Source organism: Canis lupus, chromosome 12 (assembly GCF_003254725.2).
Source record: "Canis lupus dingo isolate Sandy chromosome 12, ASM325472v2, whole genome shotgun sequence".
NCBI lineage: Eukaryota > Metazoa > Chordata > Mammalia > Carnivora > Canidae > Canis > Canis lupus.
Genome location: NC_064254.1, coordinates 2,979,424 through 3,001,547, shown reverse-complemented (window position 1 = coordinate 3,001,547; position 22,124 = coordinate 2,979,424). Strand labels below are relative to the sequence as shown.

Here is a 22,124-nt window from a genome sequence, read left to right as displayed (position 1 = left end):
GAGGCAACTATCCATAAAACCGTTGGCACATCCTCCCCACAGCCACAAGAAACCTGTCCTCACATAGTTAAACCCACTTCCCAAACTTGCAGGACGAAGAGGTAGTCTTCTTGAATGCAGGGCACCCCGCGTTAGTTAGGCTTGCCCTCTCCGATGGCAATTGCTCACCCCAGCTCTATTGTCTAGGATTTCTTGAACAGTGCCACAAATGGTGGTGTGCTTTCGGGAATTGCGAGTTGAGGTCATCTCGGCTTGAGCAAAAGAGAGCTAAGCAGAAGGTCTGAGGCGGAGGCCTTGGCTGCAACAGGCCCTGTTGAGAGGAGACCGATGGTGATGGCAGGAGGGATGGAGGGAGAGCACCTGGGGGAGCACGGCTGGTGGGGAGGATCTGTCTCAAGTCTCAGCCTAGCTCCACCATGGAGGACCAGCCCAGCATCCCTAACGCTGACCGCATGAACCGGAGAAGGGGAGGCGCAACCTGCCGGTCCCCATGTCCCTTGGGGAGGGCTTCATCCTGAGCAGTCACTCTGTGCTGCCAGGGGGACCACTGCCGCCTGCCCACCCGCAGGTGCCCCACAGCCCCAGTGGCAGGGTGCACGGGGCAGTCTCCTAAGGTCACTGAGGGCAGGGTGTGTGCGACCCTCTCTCTGCGCATTTGCCTCTCCTGACGCCTCTTGTGGCCGCAGTGATTGCTTGCCACCTCCCAGCTCTTTCCCTTCCCTGTCCTTAGTCCCAGACTGACGAATGGCATAAGGAGGAACACCCCACACACACACTCCCAGTCACCAGCTCTAGCTGAGAGACAGGGCAGGGCTGGCAGGGTGCTGCCCCGAAGGCTGGCATAAGGTCCTCTGCCCCCTGCATTCTCCCCAGGCAGAAGTACTTCAAACCATCTAATGGAAGCAAACATTTGTCCTTTTATTTCTTTTCAAAGAAATTACTTATCTTATTTGAGAGGAAGAGAGAGTCTTAAGTAGACACCACACTGAGCACGGAGCCCAACACGGGGCTCGATGTCACGACCCTGAGATCATGACCTGAGCTGAAATCAAGAGTCGGACGCTTAACTGACTGAGCCACCCAGACGCCCCAAACATTTCTAGTTCTACGTATGCTCCTGGAAGTGTTCATGCACCGGCATCTCTCTGTTCCCTACGAGGTGGGTCAGACAGGCAACTGTTTCTGAAATTTGATATTGGAAATGGAATTACTGGAGAAGCTCACTTTCTGTGTCATGTGCGTCTAATGTATTTTGTAATCAGAAAGAGAAATTAAAATACTGAAAAATATGTGTACCAACCATGAGTTACTAGTATCTTTTATATGTACTGTTTTCAGGATGAGGGCTCTGCTCCACTGATCTTTCTATACACCTATTTCTCTTGAAATTTAATTTTGACACACCAGGTCCACATGGTATGTAAAGCACAGATTAAAAACAATTTATCAGGGCAGCCTGGGTGGCTCAGCGGTTTAGCTTTAGCGCCTCCCTCAGCCCAGGGCGTGATCCTGGAGACCCGGGATCGAGTCCCACATCAGGCTCCCTGCATGGAGGCTGCTTCTCCCTCTGCCTGTGTCTCTGCCTCTGTGTGTGTGTGTTCTCTCTCGTAAATAAATAAAATATTTTTTAAAAATTTTATCACATTTTTGTGATAAAAGGAAAGTTGAGAGAAAATAGTTTCTATCTAATCAAGTTGGCATTTTTAATAATCAAAGCCTAGTTCTAATGGGATTGCTGAAAATGGTATATAGTCTGGGAATATTTGAAAAGTATCCATTTTGGTGTACTGACAGCAATACTTTTTCTAAGTTATATTTATCTGCGAGTTGTGAACAGAGGGGGGGTGTCCCATGGTCAGCTAGGGACCCATTCCCAGACGAGGAGCAGACTTCATGACCTAGGGTCTTCTCTGTGTCGTGCTGTGTTCAGCGTGGCCCAGAAGGGATGTTCTGGCTTCCACCCCGCTCCTGACACCCAGCGCTCAATGTGTAATCTGAAAAGAAAAACAAGGATGGTTTCTGTTTTACAATTGAGGAGGAGAGTCCCTGAAATGCTTTTTCAAAAGCAAACTCTCATCCTCCACATTTCTTTGATCCTGCTTCTATCAGACTATAAACTGTGACATATTTGAATTCAAATTTTATTGTTAAGAAAGGTGATTTCCACTGTTAGAGGTTCCCTTCTGGGTGACCTCCTGCAGGTATCCCCGCCCCCTGCACCCATTGCTTGATGCAAACCTTTTCAAGGAGGGGCATTAAAGACTAGGCCTAGACTGAGCTAGGGCTTGTTGTTGTTGTTGTTGTTGTTGTTGTTGTTATTGTTTTAAGATCCTACTCATTTATTAGAGAGAGAGAGAGAGCAGAAGCCGCAGGAGGGGCTGAGGGAGGAGAGAAGCAGGCTCCCCGCTGAGCAGGGAGCCCCACATGGGGCTCGACTCCAGGACCTAAACCGATGGCAGACGCCTAACCCACTGAGCCACCCCCAGACTCCAGACTGAGCCCCTGAACGCAGAGAGCCGTCCTTCGTTCATCTTGGTACCTCCAGCCCTGGCTGCGGATGAATGAGAGGCTGCGGGGCTTTCACGTGGGGAGAAAGCCAACCAGTCAAGCCAACCCGGTGCTGCTCCTGGCAGGAGCTGGGCTTTTCCGTCTGCCCACCCGGCTCTTGGATCCCGGCTCAGGGATCCCTCAAACCCTGGTGCCAGCTGTCTCCAGCGCTCGGGGTCTGAACAGCGAGAGCCCTGGGATGCGGATGCAGAGGGCGTGGGCTGAGCAGCAGGGGTTCCGGGAGGCGGCAGAAGGGAAAAGAGGCCCGGCCCAGGGAATGCGGGAGAGTTTACCCCTCTGGGAGGACAGACAGGAAAAGGTTTCCATTCCTCAGAGGAAAAGGAAGGAGAGGTAACAAGGGCCCAGGAGGCGGGCCTCCAAAGGACGGTGGGCGGGGGCCGGCCCCAAACTACAGGCAGCACAGGCATCGAGCCCCAAGAGAAGCAGGTTTATGAGCCTTGAAACCCTCTGAGATGTGAGAGATAATATCCATGAAATCCAGGATTGCTAGAAAGCCACAGACTTGCTTCTCCAAACTGCTGAAAATAGAAAGTAGGAAGTGAAATTAATAGCGCTGGGGATGAGAAGGAAACCAGGCCATGTGTGCATATCTTCAAAGCAAGAAAACAAGCCCATCTTCGGAACACATTACATTCCAGGTGCTGAACCAAGCAATTTCCACTTATTATTTCATTTAATCCTCATAAAAGCCCAAGGAGATAGGTACGACAATCCTGCTTTATTGATGAAATTCTCTTAGGTTGGGTAACAGACTCCAAAGTCACAGAGCCGAACCCTGTTCTAGCAGACTCAAGAGGATGGATTTAATCACTGTGCCTGTAGCTTTGGAACCTCTGCCATGAAGACCCACAGTAAAAGACGGATCTTAGATCTGAACCCACCGCACATAGATCTAATATATAACTGAAAGGAAAAGTTCATAAAACAGCAGGTACCCTTACCACCTGCAGGGCTCGCTGATACCTTCTCTTCGTTCTGTTTTATTTAAAAGGAAATGCTAGGAACGCCTGGGTGGCTCAGTGGCTGAGCAGCTGCCTCTAGCTAGAGGGGCGATCCCAGGATTGGGGGAATCAGTCCTGCATCGGGCTCCCCGCAGGGAGCCTGCTTCTCCCTCTGCCTGTGTCTCTGCCTCTCTCTGTGTCTCTCATGAATAAATAAAATCTTAAAAAAAAAAAAAAAAAGTAAAGAAAAATGCTGGTCACGGCCTGCTAAATGCATTTTTTTTTTTTTAGATTTTATTTATTTATTCATGAGCGACACAGAGAGACAGAGAGAGAGGCAGAGACACAGGCAGAGGGAGAAGCAGGCTCCACGCAGGGAGCCTGACATGGGACTCCATCCCGGGTCTCCAGGATCACACCCTGGGATGCAGGCGGCACTAAACCGCTGCACCACCCGGGCTGCCCTAAATGCATTTCTTCATCCATTAATGGGACAGGACCCCCAATGGCCCCCCCACCCATGCCCATCACACTTGGAGAAGCCCAGCATCACTGCCTCTGGCCAGTGGAGGAGGTACCCTGGACCCAGAAGAGGGCTTTACCAAGCCCCCTGAATTGCTGGGCAGGAGGATAAACATCTCCCCAGATAAACAGAGCGGACTGCAGGCCCCTCTGGAATCTCCGGGTCCTGATGAATCACACCCCAGCACCGCAGGAGAACGTGCCTCCCAGACCTTTCAGGAGGCACTGCAGGTGAGACTGGCAGTGAATGATGAACAAAGAATTAGCAGTTATGAGGGGGAGGGTGCGCACCCGCCAGGAAGCCCTTGGGCCAGGTCTGTCCCGCTGGCAGCAGGTGCCCAGTCCCGGCCACGCAGGAACTTCAGCAAAGTGCGGGGCTGACTCCCCAAAAGCCCTGCAAGGTAACTTGGGACACGTGGGCTGCTTTGTGGCTAAGTCCACTTGCTCCCAGGTGCCTGCCCATCCCAAACAGAGCACAAAAGAGATCCTCCGTGAGCGGGTTCTCTGTAAAAATGAAATCACAGAATGAGTGGAAGTGATCATTTATAGATGGCATGCCTCTGCCTCCTCCGCCAGTGTGTGAGCCCTGCAAGGGTGGGGGACTTGTTTGCCCCGCCGCCTCCTCCCCAGCACTAGCGCAGGATCGGCACTCAGTTGCGCCTGGAGAACTCAGGGGGAATGTTATCATTAATTAATCGATACCTGCCCAAAAGGACTCCAGGGACGTGGGCCAAGGTTCTGGCCTTCATCCTCTCTCCTTGCTCCTTCTTACCTGTGACTTGGGTGGAGGAACGGATGACATATTTACCAAAGTTTCAGGTGGCCAAAAAACTGGGACAGCCGAAGCACTGGATGAGAGAATCGAGGTCCAAATATAACTTAGCAGCCTGGATGGTGGGCTGACTCAAGATGAAAAATAATAGAGCTGTGTTCTCCCTCTGGGTCTCAGACTCAGCTTGCGGAGCACAGGATGGGGGTGGGTAGACCTCACAGCCACATGTGGCAGGGACTTTGGTTTTTATTGGACGCTAACAAATGAGGCAGTGATGTGGCAAGGTCACCAACACTGGAGACTCGGTGCAAATACAGGCTTAGTGAACAACAGAGGGAGGTCAGGGCCCCTCTACTTATGCGGGTCAAATGACGCTGGAAGACCTGGTTTTGAATCATGAAGGGGGATTTATTAAAAGATTTATTTCTTTATTTGAGAGAGAGAAAAGGCAGGAGTGGGAGTGGCAGGGAGAGAGGGAGAATCTCAAGCAGACTCCTCACTGAGCATGGAGCCCTGCTGGAGGGCAGGATCCCAGGCCCCTGAGATCATGACCTGAGCTGAAATAAGAGTGGGATGCTTAACTGACTCAGCCACCCAGGTGTCCCATGAAGGGTGATAGTGACACATCACAGACCTTAGAGAGGAGAATATGCTGAATCTGCCCACATCAAAATCAAGGATTTCTGTTCAGCAGAGGCCACCAGAAAGGCACTGACTGGCTGGATAACATGCCAGGAGAAAATGTTATATACAATTAACACAGAATTAACATCTAGAGTTTTTAAGGAACACCTTCACGTCAATGAGAGAAAGGCAGGAAACCGGGAGCAAAGAGGCACAGGGGGTGAGCAGGCATTTCGCAGGAAAGGAAATTGGAACTGCGACCAGAGAGGCTGGGATTCACCGCTAATCAAAGGACTGCAAATTAAAACAACGGGACTCTCTAGTAATAAGAGGATAACTCTCTCCAGCAACCCTCCTGCTGAAACAACTAAATAGGCTGGATAAAATGTCCAAAATTGCATCTGTAAGGAGCTGACAAGCTGGAAGGCACAGGGCACAGGGATCAAGGAGGGAGGAGCTCAGAGGTTGCTCTCTTCCTGAGGACCTCTGCCCACCGTGGAGGGTTGAGCTCTCTTTCTGATGGCCTCTTGAGATGAATGTGTCTCCACCACAGCCCTGCGGGGGCGGGGAAAAGTCTAATGGGAGACCCCATTGCCCCCAGTAAGCCAGGTTAAGTGTAAACCAGAAGTGGACCAACCGGCCAGAATGAACAGCCTGCTTCCATTTGCCTGGGTTACCCAGGGTATCCGCGGCCTTGACTCTGAATATCTCAGCGCTGGCAGTGCCCCCAGGCTTTTGGAAGCAGCAAACACAAATTCTCTGTGGAGGAAATTACCTTCATCCCAAATTACTCCTACAAATAATTTTTCAAATATAATAACCAACATATAGTCAAAGATAACTCGGGAAACACGGAAATCAGGCTCCAGCCTGCTGCCCTAGAAGCCCGGTTCCACATCTGCCCGGCTGCTAGACTCCACATCTGACACCTAGGGGTGGGGTGGCACGGAGGGAGTGTGTGGCATCAGGAGCAGTGTGCCCCAGTGGCCAGGCATTGTGTGAGTGCACGACACTGTGTGTGCATGTGTGTGCCACCCAGCAAGTTGAAATTTTCTCCCTGGTGGAGCTGGTCAGGTTTCGTGGTAATCTTCTAACTTTTCAAAAACATGTGGTTGAAGAAGGGCCACTTTTTCTAATTTGTAGAAAGATGCCCTAAGGCCTAGGGGCAGCCCCATGTAAAGACTTTAGATAATGGAACTATATGATACACATGATAAAATAAGTTTATTGTTGGGGATGCCTGAGTGGCTCAGCGGTTGAGTGTCTGCCTTTTTTTAATTTTTCAATTTTCAAATGGCAATTCTTTTATTTAAATTCTAGTTAGTTAACCTACAGTGTAATATTAGTTTTAGGTTGAGCGTCTGCCTTTGGCTCAGGGTGTGATCCCGGGGTCCGGGATCGAGTCCCACATCGGGCTCCCTGTGTGGAGCCTGCTTCTCCCTCTGCCTCTGTCTCTGCCTCTGTCTCTGTGTCTTTCATGAATAAATAAATAAAATCTTTTAAAAAAATTTATTGTTGTAAAGAAATAGGTTGAATATATCTACAGGGAATAGGAAGGTAGAAAAAGTGACACGGGTACATCTTTAAAAGAACCAAACTGGACTTCTACAAATAATAAATGCAGTAAATGAAATGGAAGGCATGTTGGGAGCCTCGGGCTCGGGTTCAGGCATGGCCAAATGCAACCAACACCGTGGATAACCAGTCACAAAGATGGCACAGAAATGGCATCGAGAAACCTAGTCACAAAGACATGAATCTTGGGGTGCCTGGGTGGCTCAGTCAATTAAGTGTCCAACTCTTGGTTTTCACTCAGGTCATGATTTCAGAGTCGTGATATCAAGCCCCATGTGGGGCTCTGCACTCAGTATGGAGTCAGCTTGAGATTCTCTCTCTACTGCTCCTTCTCTCTCTCTTTCTCTCTCAAATAATAAAGAAATAAATCTTTAAAAAAAAAGATATGAGGGATGCCTGGGTGGCTCAGTGGTTGAGCTTCTGCCTTTGGCCCGGGGCGTGATCCTGGAGACCTGGGATTGAGTCTCGCATCAGGCTCCCTGCATGGAGCCTGCGTCTCCCTCTGCCTATGTCTCTGCCTCTCTCTGTGTGTCTTTCTGAATAACTAAAATCTTTAAAAAAAGAAGATATGATTCTCTTAAGAGGGCAGATCCTATGTTCCTAAGGAACATGCACTTTTCCCAGAAGCACAACAAGAAAGATTTGAAGAAGACGCAGGCCAACAACACCAAGGCCAGGAGTCCCCAAGGAGGTCAAGCCCAAGATCCCAAAGGGCGGCAGCCGCAAGCTCAACTTGCCTGCATCGCTCACCCCAAGCTTGGGAAATCTGCTCGTTGCCGCATTGCAGGGTCTCAGGGCTCTGGAGTCCGAAGTCCAAGACCAAGGCTCAAACAAGACTCAGACTACAGCTGTGACTCCAGCTGCAGCTCCTGCTGCGGCTCAGGCTCCCAAAGGTGCCCAGGCCCCTTTGCACAAAGGCTCCAGTGCAGAGGCTCCAGTCTGCCAGTGTGAGGACAGAAGGCCGGGTGTGACCCATGGGCTTCTATCTGCATGGGGCTGGTGTCCTCCTGCGCTATTTGTACAAATAAACATGCGGCAGGATCTGTCAAAAAAAAAAAATGAGATGAAAAATTCATGGCAATGAGATAACCTCTTTACCCCAGTCAGAGAGACCAAAGTTAGAAAGGTGGGAAATACGAAACACTGGCCAAGAGCTGGGGAGCTGGGCTCCTTGGGCAACTTTTGTGGATACATAGAGAATACCGCCCTCTGGAGAGGCACCTGTGGTGCTTTGTGCTATTGGCACATGTGCCGACTCTCACCTGGGTTCAGAGCACAGAGAAGCCCTGCCCAGACCCGTGCAGAGACAGGCCTGGGAACCTTCATCCCAGCCTGTGCGGGAGTGCAAGCAGCTGGGATGAACGCCAGCATGCAGCTTGCAGTGGCCGACTTGCTTTCTTTTTTATGATTTATTGTTTATTTTAGTTAGAGAGCACAGGGCAGGGGGGGCAGAGGGAGAGTCTCAAGCAACCTCAGCACTGAGCGCAGAGCCCACTGTGGGGGCTTGATCCCATGAGCCTGCGATCACGACCTGAGCCAAAACCAAGAATCCAGCGCTCAACCAACTGAGCCACCCAGGCACCCCAGCAGTGGCTTTCTTTTTTTTTTTTTTTTCAGCAATGGCTTTCTTAAAGCAGATGTGGATAGAACATTTTCAGTGGAAATAATTTACTCTAGGGATCCCTGGGTGGCTCAGTGGTTTGGCGCCTGCCTTTGGCCCAGGGCACGATCCTGGAGACCCGGGATCGAATCCCACGTCAGGCTCCCGGTGCATGGAGCCTGCTTCTCCCTCTGCCTGTGTCTCTGCCTATCTCTCTCTCTCTCTCTCTCTCTCTCTCTGTGTGTGTGACTATCATAAATAAATAAAAATTTAAAAAAAAAGAAATAATTTACTCTGTAGCCTGTGGAAACTGAAAGAGGAAGAAAGCTTATATTTAAGGGGCTCTAAATAGGAAGGCAAGGTGATTTTTCACGTTGAGATGATTACAAATTTTAACAATATTTTACATTTTAACAATATTTTATTTGTTTTGCTTCATAGCATTAAAATCACTTAATCGGTTTGGTTAAAGTCAAACAGATAGAAGAAAGAATCCAGATTATATGATGTGGCTCTTTTAGGAAAATAAAATACTTTAATAACGTCAGTAATGGTCGTCTCTTCACAGAGTCTAACAAAAATAAACTCATGGTCAAAATACAAAACTGACCAATTAACTGGACAGAGTTTACCTCCCAGTGACTCCACAATTATTTACATCCTCTATTTTTCCTAAATTTATTAGCAGAATCGTCTTTCTATATTTCTTTGGATACATTTGCAAAGTTAATGATTAATTTTAATTAGTTAATTATTCAATGGTATTAATATCATTTTAAAGTCCCCATAGTAAAATGTAACCTAGAGCCAGATCTGAGGGGTGAAGATCATGTATAAAATTTCTATCAAATGATAAGCACTAAATTTTGTTGAAAGTTGATTAAATCAAGAAACCCAGACCAGCATTTTAAGTAAGTCACAAATTGAATCAACCTGATTAAAATCAGACCCTCTAACTCCATATACTAGGTGCAATTTATGCTGATAATATTTAAGACAGTTGGCGATTCCCGATTACCTCAGTGATCCCTGGATGATGATTCTTGGAAGAGCTGGACAGGCAAGGGGGGTGGGGGTGCTCCAACCTACATTTGGAGCGGGCACATTGCAGTGGCCTCTCTGGACCTGGAAACAAAGGATTGACAGCTGAAAAGTATTGCCACCAATTGGCTTTAACTTGTCCTGGTTTACTGATGTAAAATTGCTTAGGTTGAAGGTATATTTGCAAACTCCTTATTAGATCAAATTTACACTGGCTTGCTTTGTTGTACTCAGAATGCTCAGATACATTTTTATTAGCTTCTGGGAGCTCCGGGGGTTTCTCATAAGTAAGCTTCTTGTTAATTGCCTTTTTCGTACATAAGCAAAATCTCAAATTGGAAAAATGAAAGGAAATGAGGAATGAAAGTTTCTTTACTTAAAATGCAACTCTTTTGTAGCTTTAATGCATTCGTTTTCCTTTTTCACTACTTACTCAACATGTTTTTATGATCCATGGGGTTAACTGGCCTCAATTAAAATTGGAACTTAGAAAAAATATGTATGTAGTCCAAATGATGGTGTTTTTTTCCAGTAATAGTTCTTTTTTTAATAAATTTACTTTTTATTGGTGTTCAATTTGCCAACTTACAGAATAACACCCAGTGCTCACCTCAGTGCCCGTCACCCATTCACCCTCCAGTAATAGTTCTGAGGAACAATGGGGTCAATTTGAGAAAGCATGATCTTTACAATCATTCGACCTGAGTTTTAATTGGAGTCCACCAATTAGCTATAAATTAATGATTCTTTGGCAGTTTCTGTTCTGTCGAATGGGAATTTCACCTTCCTTGCAGTTGATATGAAGGTTAAAGATATGAATAAAGTGCCTGTCACATGAGAGACAGTGTTTGTAGTATTCCCTAGTGTGAGTCTGGCCAGAGTTTGATGGTTTAAGCATGTCAATCTTGTGGGGGTTTTGCCTTGTTTTTTTTTTTTTTTTTTAAGATTTTATTTGTTTATTCATGAGAGGCACAGAGAGAGAGAGAGGCAGAGACATAGACAGGGAGAAGCAGGCTCCATGCAGGGAGCCCGACATGGGACCCGATCCCAGGTCTCCAAGATCACAACTTGGGCTGAAGGCAGCACTAAACTGCTGAGCCATCGGACTGCCCTGCATTGCTTTTATATATAGCATGACCTGGTGGACAGTTCTTGCCCTTCTGTATACTCTTTTCGATGTGATTTAATTTCCACCTGAACTTGAGACATATCTGAGTTCATTGATTTAATGATTTAATCTTCACTATAGCCTATGAAGGTCACTCCTGAAGGCCATCAACATGAGTTCACAATCCAAAACTGGAAAACCCACAAGGAAATAATCCACCATGAATGAAAATTTACCTACCTAACAAAGAGCAGGATTAGACCCTGGATCACTTCAGACAATGGAATTAGTATAAGCTTCAAGCTATAAGTATGTTAAAAGTTATTGACATCATAAAACAAAGAATCAAAAGCATGAGAAATAGCAGAATGTTATAAAAAAAAGGTCCGGTATCAATGATTACAAATGATTATTATAAACTCAATGGATGAATTAAGCAAATGATTACAAGTAGCTGAGGTTAAGGGAGCCTGGGTGGCTCAGTCAGTTAAGCATCCGACTCTTGGTTTCGTCTCAGGTCATGATCTCAGGGTGGTGAGATCGAGCCCAGTATTGGGCTCTGTGCTCAGCATGGAGTTAGCTTGAGATTCTCTCTGCCTCTCTCTTTGCCCCTCCCCCTTCTCACACACACTCTTTCTCTGGAATAAATAAATCTTTAAAGAAAAAAAAGTAGCTGAGCTTAGAATTGAGCACTAGAAGATAGATCTGACAAAATTATCTAAAATGTAGCACAGAAAAAGGGATGCCCTGCTGATTTAGTGGGTAGAGGGTACAACTCTTTATCTCGGGGTCATGAGTTCAAGTCCCAAGTTGGATGTAGAGCTTAAATAAATAAATAAATAAATAAATAAATAAATAAATAAATAAAAATGGTGAGTTAAAAAAATAAAATGTAGCAAGAAAAATAATAGAGGAAAAGGTATAGTGGGTAGAGTGAGATGTTTGAACAAATATCTGTAAAAAAATCTGAGCACCAGAGACTCAAAAGAATGAGAGGGAATGGAGAAAATGCTCATTTATTTACCAATTTATTCAACAACTAAGCACCTAAAGTGTGCCAGGCATAATCTTTCACCAATAATGAGGTGATGAGATCATGGTTGATCATCTTCCAGAACTGATTTTGGACAAGAATTCTCAGTCTCAGGAAATTAATTCCAAGATACACTACTAAATATTCATCCAGATACACCAGAGAGAAACTGAAGAACTCAAAGATGGGGAAACCTTTGAAAAGAAACCAGAAAGAAAACATGTTTTCCATAATACAGTGATGCCAGGACCAATAATAAATTTCTCAACAGCAACTATAGAAACCCCAAGACAGAGGATTATTGTCTTCCTAGTTCTTAGAGGAAATACCTGATACCTTGGACCGTCACACCTAGCTAATCCATTATTTGAGGATAAAAGTGCCTTGAACCTTGAACCTAAATCCTTACTGATTTTTCAGATAATTGGAGAAATATGAATATAGACAAATTTAGATTGTATGGGGAATTATTCTTTTGTTAGAATGATATTGTGGGTAAGTAGGAAATGTCCTTATTTTCAAAAGATGAATACTCAAGTATTCAGGGGTGAAATCTCTTGATGTATGTAATAACTTTCCAAAAACCACAATGAGGGCAGCCTGGGTGGCTCAGCGGTTTAGTGCCGCCTTCAGCCCAGGGCGTGATCCTGGAGACCCAGGATTGAGTCCCACGTCAGGCTCCCTGCATGGAACCTGCTTCTCCCTCTGCCTGTGTCTCTGCCTCTCTCTCTCTCTCTCTCTCTCTAATGAATAAATAAATAAAATCTATTAAAAAACATAATGAGCTATTATTTCATCTAGTCATATTGTCAAAAGTAAAAAAGAAAAGTCTGAAAATACCAAGTATTGGCATTGGTGGAGGCATAAATTGGCTAACTGGAAAGTAATTTGGTATCAAGTGGTAGAGTCAAAGATGCAGTTTCCTTCTGCCCATTGATGCTGCTGATGGAGAAGTTGGTCAAGAGGATGTAATGGCCATTTGACCCTTGAGCTGAACCCAAGGCTCATCACACACTCCCCTCTCCTTGGAATGTACATTCTCCCTTCCATTCTCATGGTGGGAGCCTTTTTCAAATACGAAGCCTTGAGAAAGAAATATGTTATTGAGACCACCTAGATGGGATACATGACTGAAACAAGTTAAAGCCTCTATATAAACTTATAAGATTTGGTGGGTGGGTGCTGGGGATCTATTCACTGCCCAAGACAAGCCCATAAGTAATTTCCCTTGCTTATTAAAACTGCCACCTACCAATCTGAGGTGCCCCACCTCTTTATTCTGTCTCTCCCTCCCCCTGTAGATGGGGACTAGTTTCAGATTATACCAGGAAACTCCTAATGCTGTGAACCAACAGTGACATTTTAACTTTATATCCTAGCGAAAGTCTACATGTTCAGAGGCATAAGCTAGATGGTCCTACCATACTGTGTGCTAGTTAGCAGTTAAATATATATGTCCTTCCATCTTCAGCATGCATTTTCCAACACTTCCCAGTCTTTTGTTTATCGGAACTTCCCTGGAATCTATCACACAGAAGTGCTATCTGAAGATTTTATTTATTTATTCATGAGAGACACAGAGATAGACATAGGCCAAGGGAGAAGCAGGCTCCATGCAGGGAGCCCAATGTGGGACTCGATCCTGGGACTCTAGGATAATGTCCTGAGCCAAAGGCAGGCACTCAACTGCTGAGCCACACAGGTGTCCCCAGAAGTCCTATCTAAAAAAAGCCCCCAAAGCCCCAATTAGCAAGGGGCACAATCTTAGCATAGAACTTTGTGCAAGAATGTTTATTATCTAACAGCTGGATCAGTAACATAGTATTGTGAATACTGCATCACCTGTGATGTGAGGTAGCCAAGAATGTTTGCTTTAAATCTAATCAAGCCTGGACACCTGGGTGGCTCAGCGGTTGGGCATCTGCCTTCGGCTCGGGGAGTGATCCTGGAGTCCTGGGATCGAGTCCCACATCGGGCTCCCTGAGTGGAGCCTGCTTCTCCCTCAGCCTATGTCTCTGTGTCTCTCATGAATCAATCAATCAATCAATCAATCAATCAATCTAATCAAGCCTTTGGACCCTAAATTACAGTTATAAGGAAATATAGAGGAAAGAGGAACAGGCTAAACACCACCATAAGGAAACAATCAGACCCAGAAGCGAGGATATTTCATAGGACAACCAGCCTATTCCACCGAATCAGTGTCACAAAAAAAGAGTTTGAAATTAAAAGAGGCTTAAGGGACACAATAAATAAACTGATGCAGGATGTCGTTCTAGATTGGATCTAGTTTGGAAAAACAGACACCATGGGGATAATCTGAATTATCTGATAAATCTGAATCTGATAATCTGACACCATTGGGGAAATCTGAATATGAAATGGACATTTGATGATATTAAGGAATTACTACTGTTCCTGTTGTTAGATGTGTTTGTATTAATTTGGTCTATGTGAGTAAGAGTTCTTTTCAAAATGTAGGCACAAATATTTAAGACTGAAATATCAAGACATCTAAAATTCTGGATGTTAAAAATGTAAAGTAAGTTAATTTTTTAAATGTTTTTTAAAGACTTTATTTATTTATTAATAGAGACAGAGAGAGAGAGAGAGAGAGAGAGAGAGAGAGAGGCAGAGAGAGAAGCAGACACCATGCAAAGAGCCTGACATGGGACTCGATCCCAGGTCTCCAGGACCACGCCCTGGGCTGCAGGCGGCACTAAACCGCTGCACCACCGGGGCTGCCCAAGTTAATTTTTTTAAGTGAGGGTGAAATAAGGTCATCTTCCTTCAAAGAAAAACTCAGAGTGGAAGATTCCTAAGGGCTGTATTTCAGGATGAAGGAAAAACGGGACATTGAGATGCAAGGGAGAAAAATTTACAAATAAAGACTTGAGTACATGTAAACATGTTTAGATTATATAAAGCAATAATAATAGCATAAATATGGGGTATATAAAATAAGTTACAACTGTGTACTAGATACAGTAACACATCAGATGGAAGGGAGATGGTCAGTGTAGTAGCACTCAGAGGCCCTTTATTTTTCTGAAAGAAGGTACAGAAGTTAAGTAAATTTAAACTGGCAGGTATGCATGTTAAAATACTAAAGATTTTATTTATTTTTTTAGAGAGAGTGTGAGTGTGAGGAGGGGCAGAGGGAAAGGGAGAGTCAGCATCTTAAGCTCCATGCTCCGTGCGGAGGCCAGCATAGGGCTTGATCTCATGACCCTGAGATCATGACCTGAGCCGAAATCAAGAGCTGGATGCCTAACTGACTGAGCCATCCAGGCACCCCTATTTTATTTTTTTAAAGTAATCTCTACCCCCAACATGGAGCTCCAGCTTACAACACCAAGATCAAGAGTTGCATGCTCTACCAACTGAACCAGCCAGGTGCCCCAAAATATTAAAGATATTTACCAAAAGAATAAAAACAGGAGTATAACTTTCAAACCTCTAGAAAGGAAATAAAGGAAAAAAGAAAACACAATCATCCCAAATGCAAGCAGGAAAGAAGGAAGAAGCATCATAAGAAAGTCACAAAGCACAAGATGATAGTAATAGGTCCAAATATATCACTAATCAGAATAGATATTATCTTCCTATCTTTCCAAGGATTGTTGGGTTGGAAGAATTTTAAATATGAAGCCATATGCTATTTACTAGAGCATATATAAAACAAAGAGGTACAGAAAAGTTTAAAATAGATAGATGCAAAAAAAAAACATATCAGACAGGGTGCCTGTGTAGCTCAGTTGGTTAAGCATCTATTGATTTTGGCTCAGGTCATGATCTCAGGGTCCTGGAAGCAAGTCCTGTATTGGGCTCAGTGTGGAGTCTGCTTAAGATTCTCTCCCTTTCCTTCTGCCCCTTTTGCCACTGCTGCATGCTCTCTCTCTCTCTCTCTCAAAAAATAAAAAAAATTAAAAAGACATAGCAGACAAAAAACTAACATAGAGAGAGGATCGGGGACACCTGAATGGCTCAGTGGTTGAGCGTCTGTCTTCAGCTCAGGGCATGATCCTGAGGTCCTGAGATCGAGTCCCACAGTGGGCTCCCTGAAGGGAGCCTGCTTCTCTTTCTGCCTATGTCTCTGCCTCTCTCTGTGTGTCTCTCATGAATAAATAAATGAAATCTTAAAAAAAAAAAGAAATGAAGAGGATCACCATCAACAAAATGAAAAATCAACCTACTGAATAGGGGAAGATTTTTGCAAATGATATATCCAGTAAGGGGTTAATATCCAAAATACATAAAGAACTGAGCCTGGGTCGCTCAGTCAGTTTGCTTTTAGCTCAAGTCAAGATCCCAGCTTCTGGGATCAAGCCCCCACATCAGGCTTCTGCTCAGCAGGGAGCCTGCTCCCCCTGTTTGTGCTCTCTCGATCTCTCTCTGTCAAATAAATAAAATCTTTTTAAAAAGAGCTTATAAAACTCAACCCCAAAAAACCCACAAATAATACATATGGCTGCCCAACAGATACATGAAAAGATGCTCCACATCACTCATCATCAGGGAAATGCAGATCCAAACCAAAATGAGATATTACTTCACACCTGTCGGTGTGGCTAGAATCAAAAAGACGAAAAACAAGTGTTGGCAAGGATCTGGAGAAAAAGGAATCCTCCTGAACTGTTGATAGGAATGTAAATTAGTGCAGATGCTGTGTGTGGATAAGAGTATGGAAGTTCTTCAAAAAATTAAAAAATAGAAATATCATATGACCGAGTAATTCTACTATTGTGTATTTACTCAAAGAAAATGAAAACCCTAGGGGCTCCTGGGTGGCATAGTCAGTTAAGCATCTGACTTTTGGTTTCAGCTTAGGTCATGATCTCAGGACGGGGGGCTGAGCCCCGAATTGGGCTCCATGCTCAGTGTGGAGTCTCCTTAAGGCTCTCTCCCCCTCTGTCCTTCCCCACCTTGTGCACTTTCTCTCTCTCAAATAAATAAAGAAATCTTTAAAAAAGGAATATGAAAATGCTAAATTGAAAAGACATATAGACCCCCCACCATGTTTATTGCAGCTTAATTTATAAGAGCCAAGATATGGAAGGAGCCCAAGTGTCCATTGAGAGATGAATGGGTAAAGAAGTAGTATATATGCACAGTGGAATATTACTCAGCTATGAAAAAGAATGACATCTTGCCATTTGCAACAACATGGGTGGACCTAGAGGGTAGTATACTAAGTGAAATAAGTCAGAGAAAGACAAATAATATATGATTCACTCATATGTGGAATCTAAAAAATAAAACAGATGAATAAACAAACAAAAAGCTGAAACAGACACATAAGTACAGAGGACAAACTGACAGTTGCCAGAGGGGAGCAGGGCAGGGTGCTGGGCAAAGTGGGTGAAGAGGAATGGGAGAAATAGGCTTTCATTATGGAATGAATAGGTCACAGGAATGAAAGGCACAGCATAGGGAATATAGTCAATGGTATTGTCACAGTGTTATATGATGACAGATGTCAAATGTTACCACACTTGAAGTGAGCATGGCATAACCTATAAATTAGCCAGATCACCACTATACACCTGAAACTAATGTAACATTGTGTGTCAACTATACTTCAATAAAAATGAAATAAAATAAAATAAAATGCCTGATGATTTTTATTTTTTTATTTTTTCCTGATGAGTTTTTTTAAAAAAATGAAGAGGATCTCTATATAATCACAGATGATATAATGCACAAGGAAGAGTTTAAAATTCTTAATTGTATGCACAAAATAACATAGTTTATTTTTTTAAAAGATTATTTATTTATTCTTAGAGACACAAAGAGAGAGAGGCAGAGACACAGGCAGAGGGAGAAGCAGGCTCCATGCAGAGAGCCTGACGTGGGACTCGATCCAGGGTCTCCAGGATCACACCTTAGGTTGCAGGCAGCGACAAACCGCTGCGCCACCAGGGCTGCCCCATATTCTTTATAAATATAAGAAGCAAACACTAACAGAACCAAAAGGAGAGATTTATAATTCCCAATGGCAATGGGTGATTTAACATGTATCTGAGAACTATCTAGATTAGGTAGACAAAGTGAGAAGTAGATTAGCACCCCATAGATAAGCAATCTTGCATACAAATATTAGAGAATTCACGTTCCTGTCAAGTCCATGTGGGACACTTACAAAAATGGCAAAAATTGACTGTGTATTGGGGAAAAAGTAAGTCTTAGCAAATTGCAAAGGTCATTATCATAGAAGACAATATGCTTAGACTACAATGCAATCAAGTTAAAATCAATCTTTTAAGAAGATACTTTTTAAAAAATATTTTATTTATTCTTGAGAGACACAGGCAGAGGGAGAAGCAGGCTCCTGGGGGGAGCCCGATGTGGGACTCGATCCCAGGATTCCAGGATCATGCCCTGAGCAAAAGGCAGGTGCTCAACTGCTGAGCCACCCAGGATCCCACACACGCAACTTCTAAGATGAGTCAGAAGTCCAGTAAAGGGACTACATCTTGAATATAAATAGCACCTGCAGCTGGAATCCCACCAGATTAAGTCACAGTCATTTTTCTAGGATTACACTTGACTTGCACAGACCAAACTGGTGAATTAAATGGGAAGGGTTAGGAGTCACTAGCTCTGCTTCTTTCAAGTCTTTGATGGGAGTGTCAATGTCTTCATTTCCCTCAGAGATGCAGTGTTGCTTCTGGTTTACTATCTTGGCAGGGAGTGGAGGTTCCAGAGGCTTCCACTTATCCCTGCCGACCATCACGACCCCATAATGATCCCATAGGTAAGAGCCAATGTGGGGATTCTGACATTGGCCAAACATCTATTCCAATTACATTCTCAGGAACCAGGGAAATAGCCCCAGGGTGAGTTCATGGGCCATGGGCCTGTTGAGAGTCACACTTGGGAGTTGAGATTCTATCACCTATCCATCAGATACCCCTACTCTGGGTAGGGGTGAGCCTTGCTGGCATTTTGAATCCCAAGGAATTAGCATCAGTTCAGAGCCATTGTCTAGTAGCCCCCGAAAGGCCCAGGTAATTCCTTTTCCCCAGTGCACTGTCACTCCAGTAAATAGTTGTGCGTTTCTTTGGGAATGCTTGAAGGAAGATTAAGGTATTTATTTTTGGCGGTGGAGCAAGGTCCTTTCTCTAGGGAACCTGGCTTTTTGAAAGTGCTTTGGGTCTGCAAACTGACTGGGTTTGGGTCTGGACACTGAGTGAGAGGGCATCATACTCTACTATGGTGACCCAAGTTAGGTGATTGGCTACCAGATGTAGAGTTTTTCCTGTTACATGGATCAAGCAATTCTAGTAGGCTGATTATCTATTTCATCCTAAAGACACCATGATCAATTAGTTACCACTAGAGATCTCCACAGGCCAAGGCATTCTGATTACTGAACCATCCCCAATGCCCTTTACGGTTGAGGTGCCCACCCTGTGTTTGACAGTTAAGTGCTTCTATTTGGCCTCTGCTACAATGGAACAGTACCAACATCCTCATTGAAATCAGACGTGCATGGGCAGCCCGGGGGCTTAGCAGTTTAGCGCAGCCTTCAGCCTGGAGTGTGATCCTGGAGACCCAGGATCAAGTCCCACGTCAGGCTGCCTCCATGGAGCCTGCTTCTCCCTCTGCCTGTGTCTCTGCTTCTTTCTCTGTGTGTGTCTCTCATGAATAAATAAATAAAATCTTTAAAAAAAAATCAGAAGTGCAGTTTAATCAGCCATTAGAAATGACAAATACCCACCATTTGCTTCGACGTGGATGGAACTGGAGGGTATTATGCTGAGTGAAGTAAGTCAGTCGAAAGACAAACATCATATGGTCTCATTCATTTGGGGAATATAAAAAATAGTGAAAGGGAATAAAGGGGAAAGGAGAGAAAATGAGTGGGAAATATCAGTGAGGGTGAGAGAACATGAGAGACTCCTAACTATGGGAAATGAACAAGGGGTAGTGGAAGGGGAGGTGGGCGGGGGGTTGGGGTGACTGAGTGACAGGCACTGAGGGGGGCACTGGACGGGATGAGCACTGGGTGTTATGCTATATGTCGGCAAATCGAACTCCAATTTAAAAATATACAAAAAAAAAAAAAAAGAAGTGCAGTTTAAAAGTGGCATCCCTGGGGCACCTGGGTGGCTCAGTCAGTTGGGCATCTGCCTTCGGCTCAGGTCATGATCCCAGGATCCTGGGATCAAGCCCCACATCAGGCTCCCTGCTCAGCGGGGAGTCTGCTTCTCCCTCTCCCTCAGCCCCTCCTCCTAGCTTGTTCTCTTTCTCTCTCTCTTTCTCTCCCTCTCTCTCTCTCTCAAATAAATAAGTAAAATCTTAAAAAAGAAAGTGGCATTCCCTACAGTCATAACTGGCCTACAAGGGAGAGAAACCACAGACCTTTTAAAGGATAGAGGTGCTTCCCTCACAAATATATTTCACAATGCCTTCCCCCTTCACATAGAATATAGTTAGGGGATAGGTCACACATGATAAATCCAATCCAACATGGCAACCTCCCTGCACATCTGGATTTCCTCCTTCACTTCACACCAGAAAAGCTCTGGCATCTTGACTGCATTAAATTAAACCTCATTAAACTGGAATATTGAGTTCAAGTTTCAGTCAACCAACCAAATAAATTAAAGTCACCTCTAGCTACACAAGCTAACATACTACATCTGGAATTCTAGTAAGCATATTTATACAAAAAATTTGATATAGTGGGAGCATCTGGTTGGCTCCATTGGAAAAGCAGGTTTTTTTTTTTTGTTTGTTTTGTTTTTTTTGTTTTTTGATCTCAGGGTTGTGAGTTCAAGCCCCAAAATGGGTGAAGAGATTACTTACATAAATTTAAAAATGTTTAAAATTTTTGATATAGTGTTTTTTTTTTAATTTTTCTGATCTAGTGTTATATATCTTGCCCTCCTTGATTTACCAACCTAAGAACCCATTCCCACACATATTCTGCAGTTACTACCAACACATGTTAGAAAAGTTCTGCAATTCTTTTTAGCCTAAATTACTTTCTCCTGGGTTGTATTGTGTTCCTGTACCTCTGGAGCATGCTAAGGCTTACACTATTTATGGGCCTAGTGGCAAAAGGGGGTGGCTGTGGTGGATCCTGAGGAGAAGAATTATCATCCTCTTTCAAGGCATCTGCTTCAGGTCAGATTGTCACAAGTTTTTTAAGTAGAGAAAAACCATCACTTTCAGACATGAGAGGGCAAACTCTGGGGGCTCAGTATGACCTGGGGGTTCAAGATTATCAGTTTTATTTGGATGTCTCAATTCATTTGGGATGTCTCAATTTCAAGGTTCAGAATCCCATTCTTTCCAGATCAGTGCCTAACTTTCACACGACAAACTTGGCAAGACTGTTAATTCAATAGCCATTATAATTCAGCAACCTACACAATTAAATTTTGGTTTTGATTTTTAGTAATATCAGCCCTGGAACTATAAGAAATAAGAAATTCCTTTAGGGTGGGATCCCTGGGTGGCACAATGGTTTGGCGCCTGCCTTTGGCCCAGGGCGCGATCCTGAGGATCCGGGATCGAATCCCACGTCGGGCTCCTGGTGCATGGAGCCTGCTTCTCCCTCTGCCTGTGTCTCTGCCTCTCTCTCTCTCTCTGTGTGTGACTATCATAAATAAATAAATAAATAAATAAATAAATAAATAAATAAATAAATAAATTTAAAAGGGAAAAAAAAAAAAGAAATTCCTTTAGGGTTATCATGGAAGCTTCCATACTTGAGCTGAGACTTAATAGACTGAGCTATTATTTTCCTTTTATAAGTGCTCAAGTATACTAAAAAAAAAAACAAAAACAAAAAACAAAAACAAAAAAACCTGTCCCACACCACAATCTTTATAGTCAAAATCTTTAAGATTTTTTTAAAAGTAATCTCTACACTCAACACGGGGCTCGAACTCACAACACCAAGATGAATAGTTGCACACTCCACTGAGTGCCAGGCCATTGGCACTTTTCCTGGTCATCGTTAGTGTCATAACAGTGAAAGGCCACAACCACATAGACTCCCAAGGCATGTGCTTCATTTGGCACTTCATCACAATCAACTACATATGATAGATAATCCAAGTAATTGTGATGCCACTGCATGCTATGGATTACTAGCAGCCCATTTCTCATTGACAAAGAGATCAGTGCCATGCTCAAGCCGAAAGGTGTTACCAAACCAATGCCCAAATGCCACCTCCATGGGTCTACTTCCTAGGACCATTCCTGGTACCAATTCTTTATTACTTTGTGTCTAATTGAGAGACAGAAACCACATAGTAATTTAAACAATGTAGCTTAATGTAAAGAATTGTTAAACAATGATAGGTCAGTAACTACAAAGAAGT

At 44.1% G+C, this 22,124-nt stretch overlaps 1 long non-coding RNA gene across 1 annotated transcript; it reads right to left on the bottom strand.

Annotated features, from left to right (window-relative positions):
- Positions 1–4,049: 4,049 nt before the first annotated feature.
- On the bottom strand, positions 4,050–21,807 carry LOC118350454 (uncharacterized). Its single transcript, XR_004804268.2, has 3 exons — positions 21,692–21,807; positions 9,621–9,727; positions 4,050–8,044 (listed from the first exon to the last, which is right to left on the bottom strand). It is a non-coding gene; the product is annotated as an uncharacterized LOC118350454 (long non-coding RNA).
- Positions 21,808–22,124: the final 317 nt, after the last annotated feature.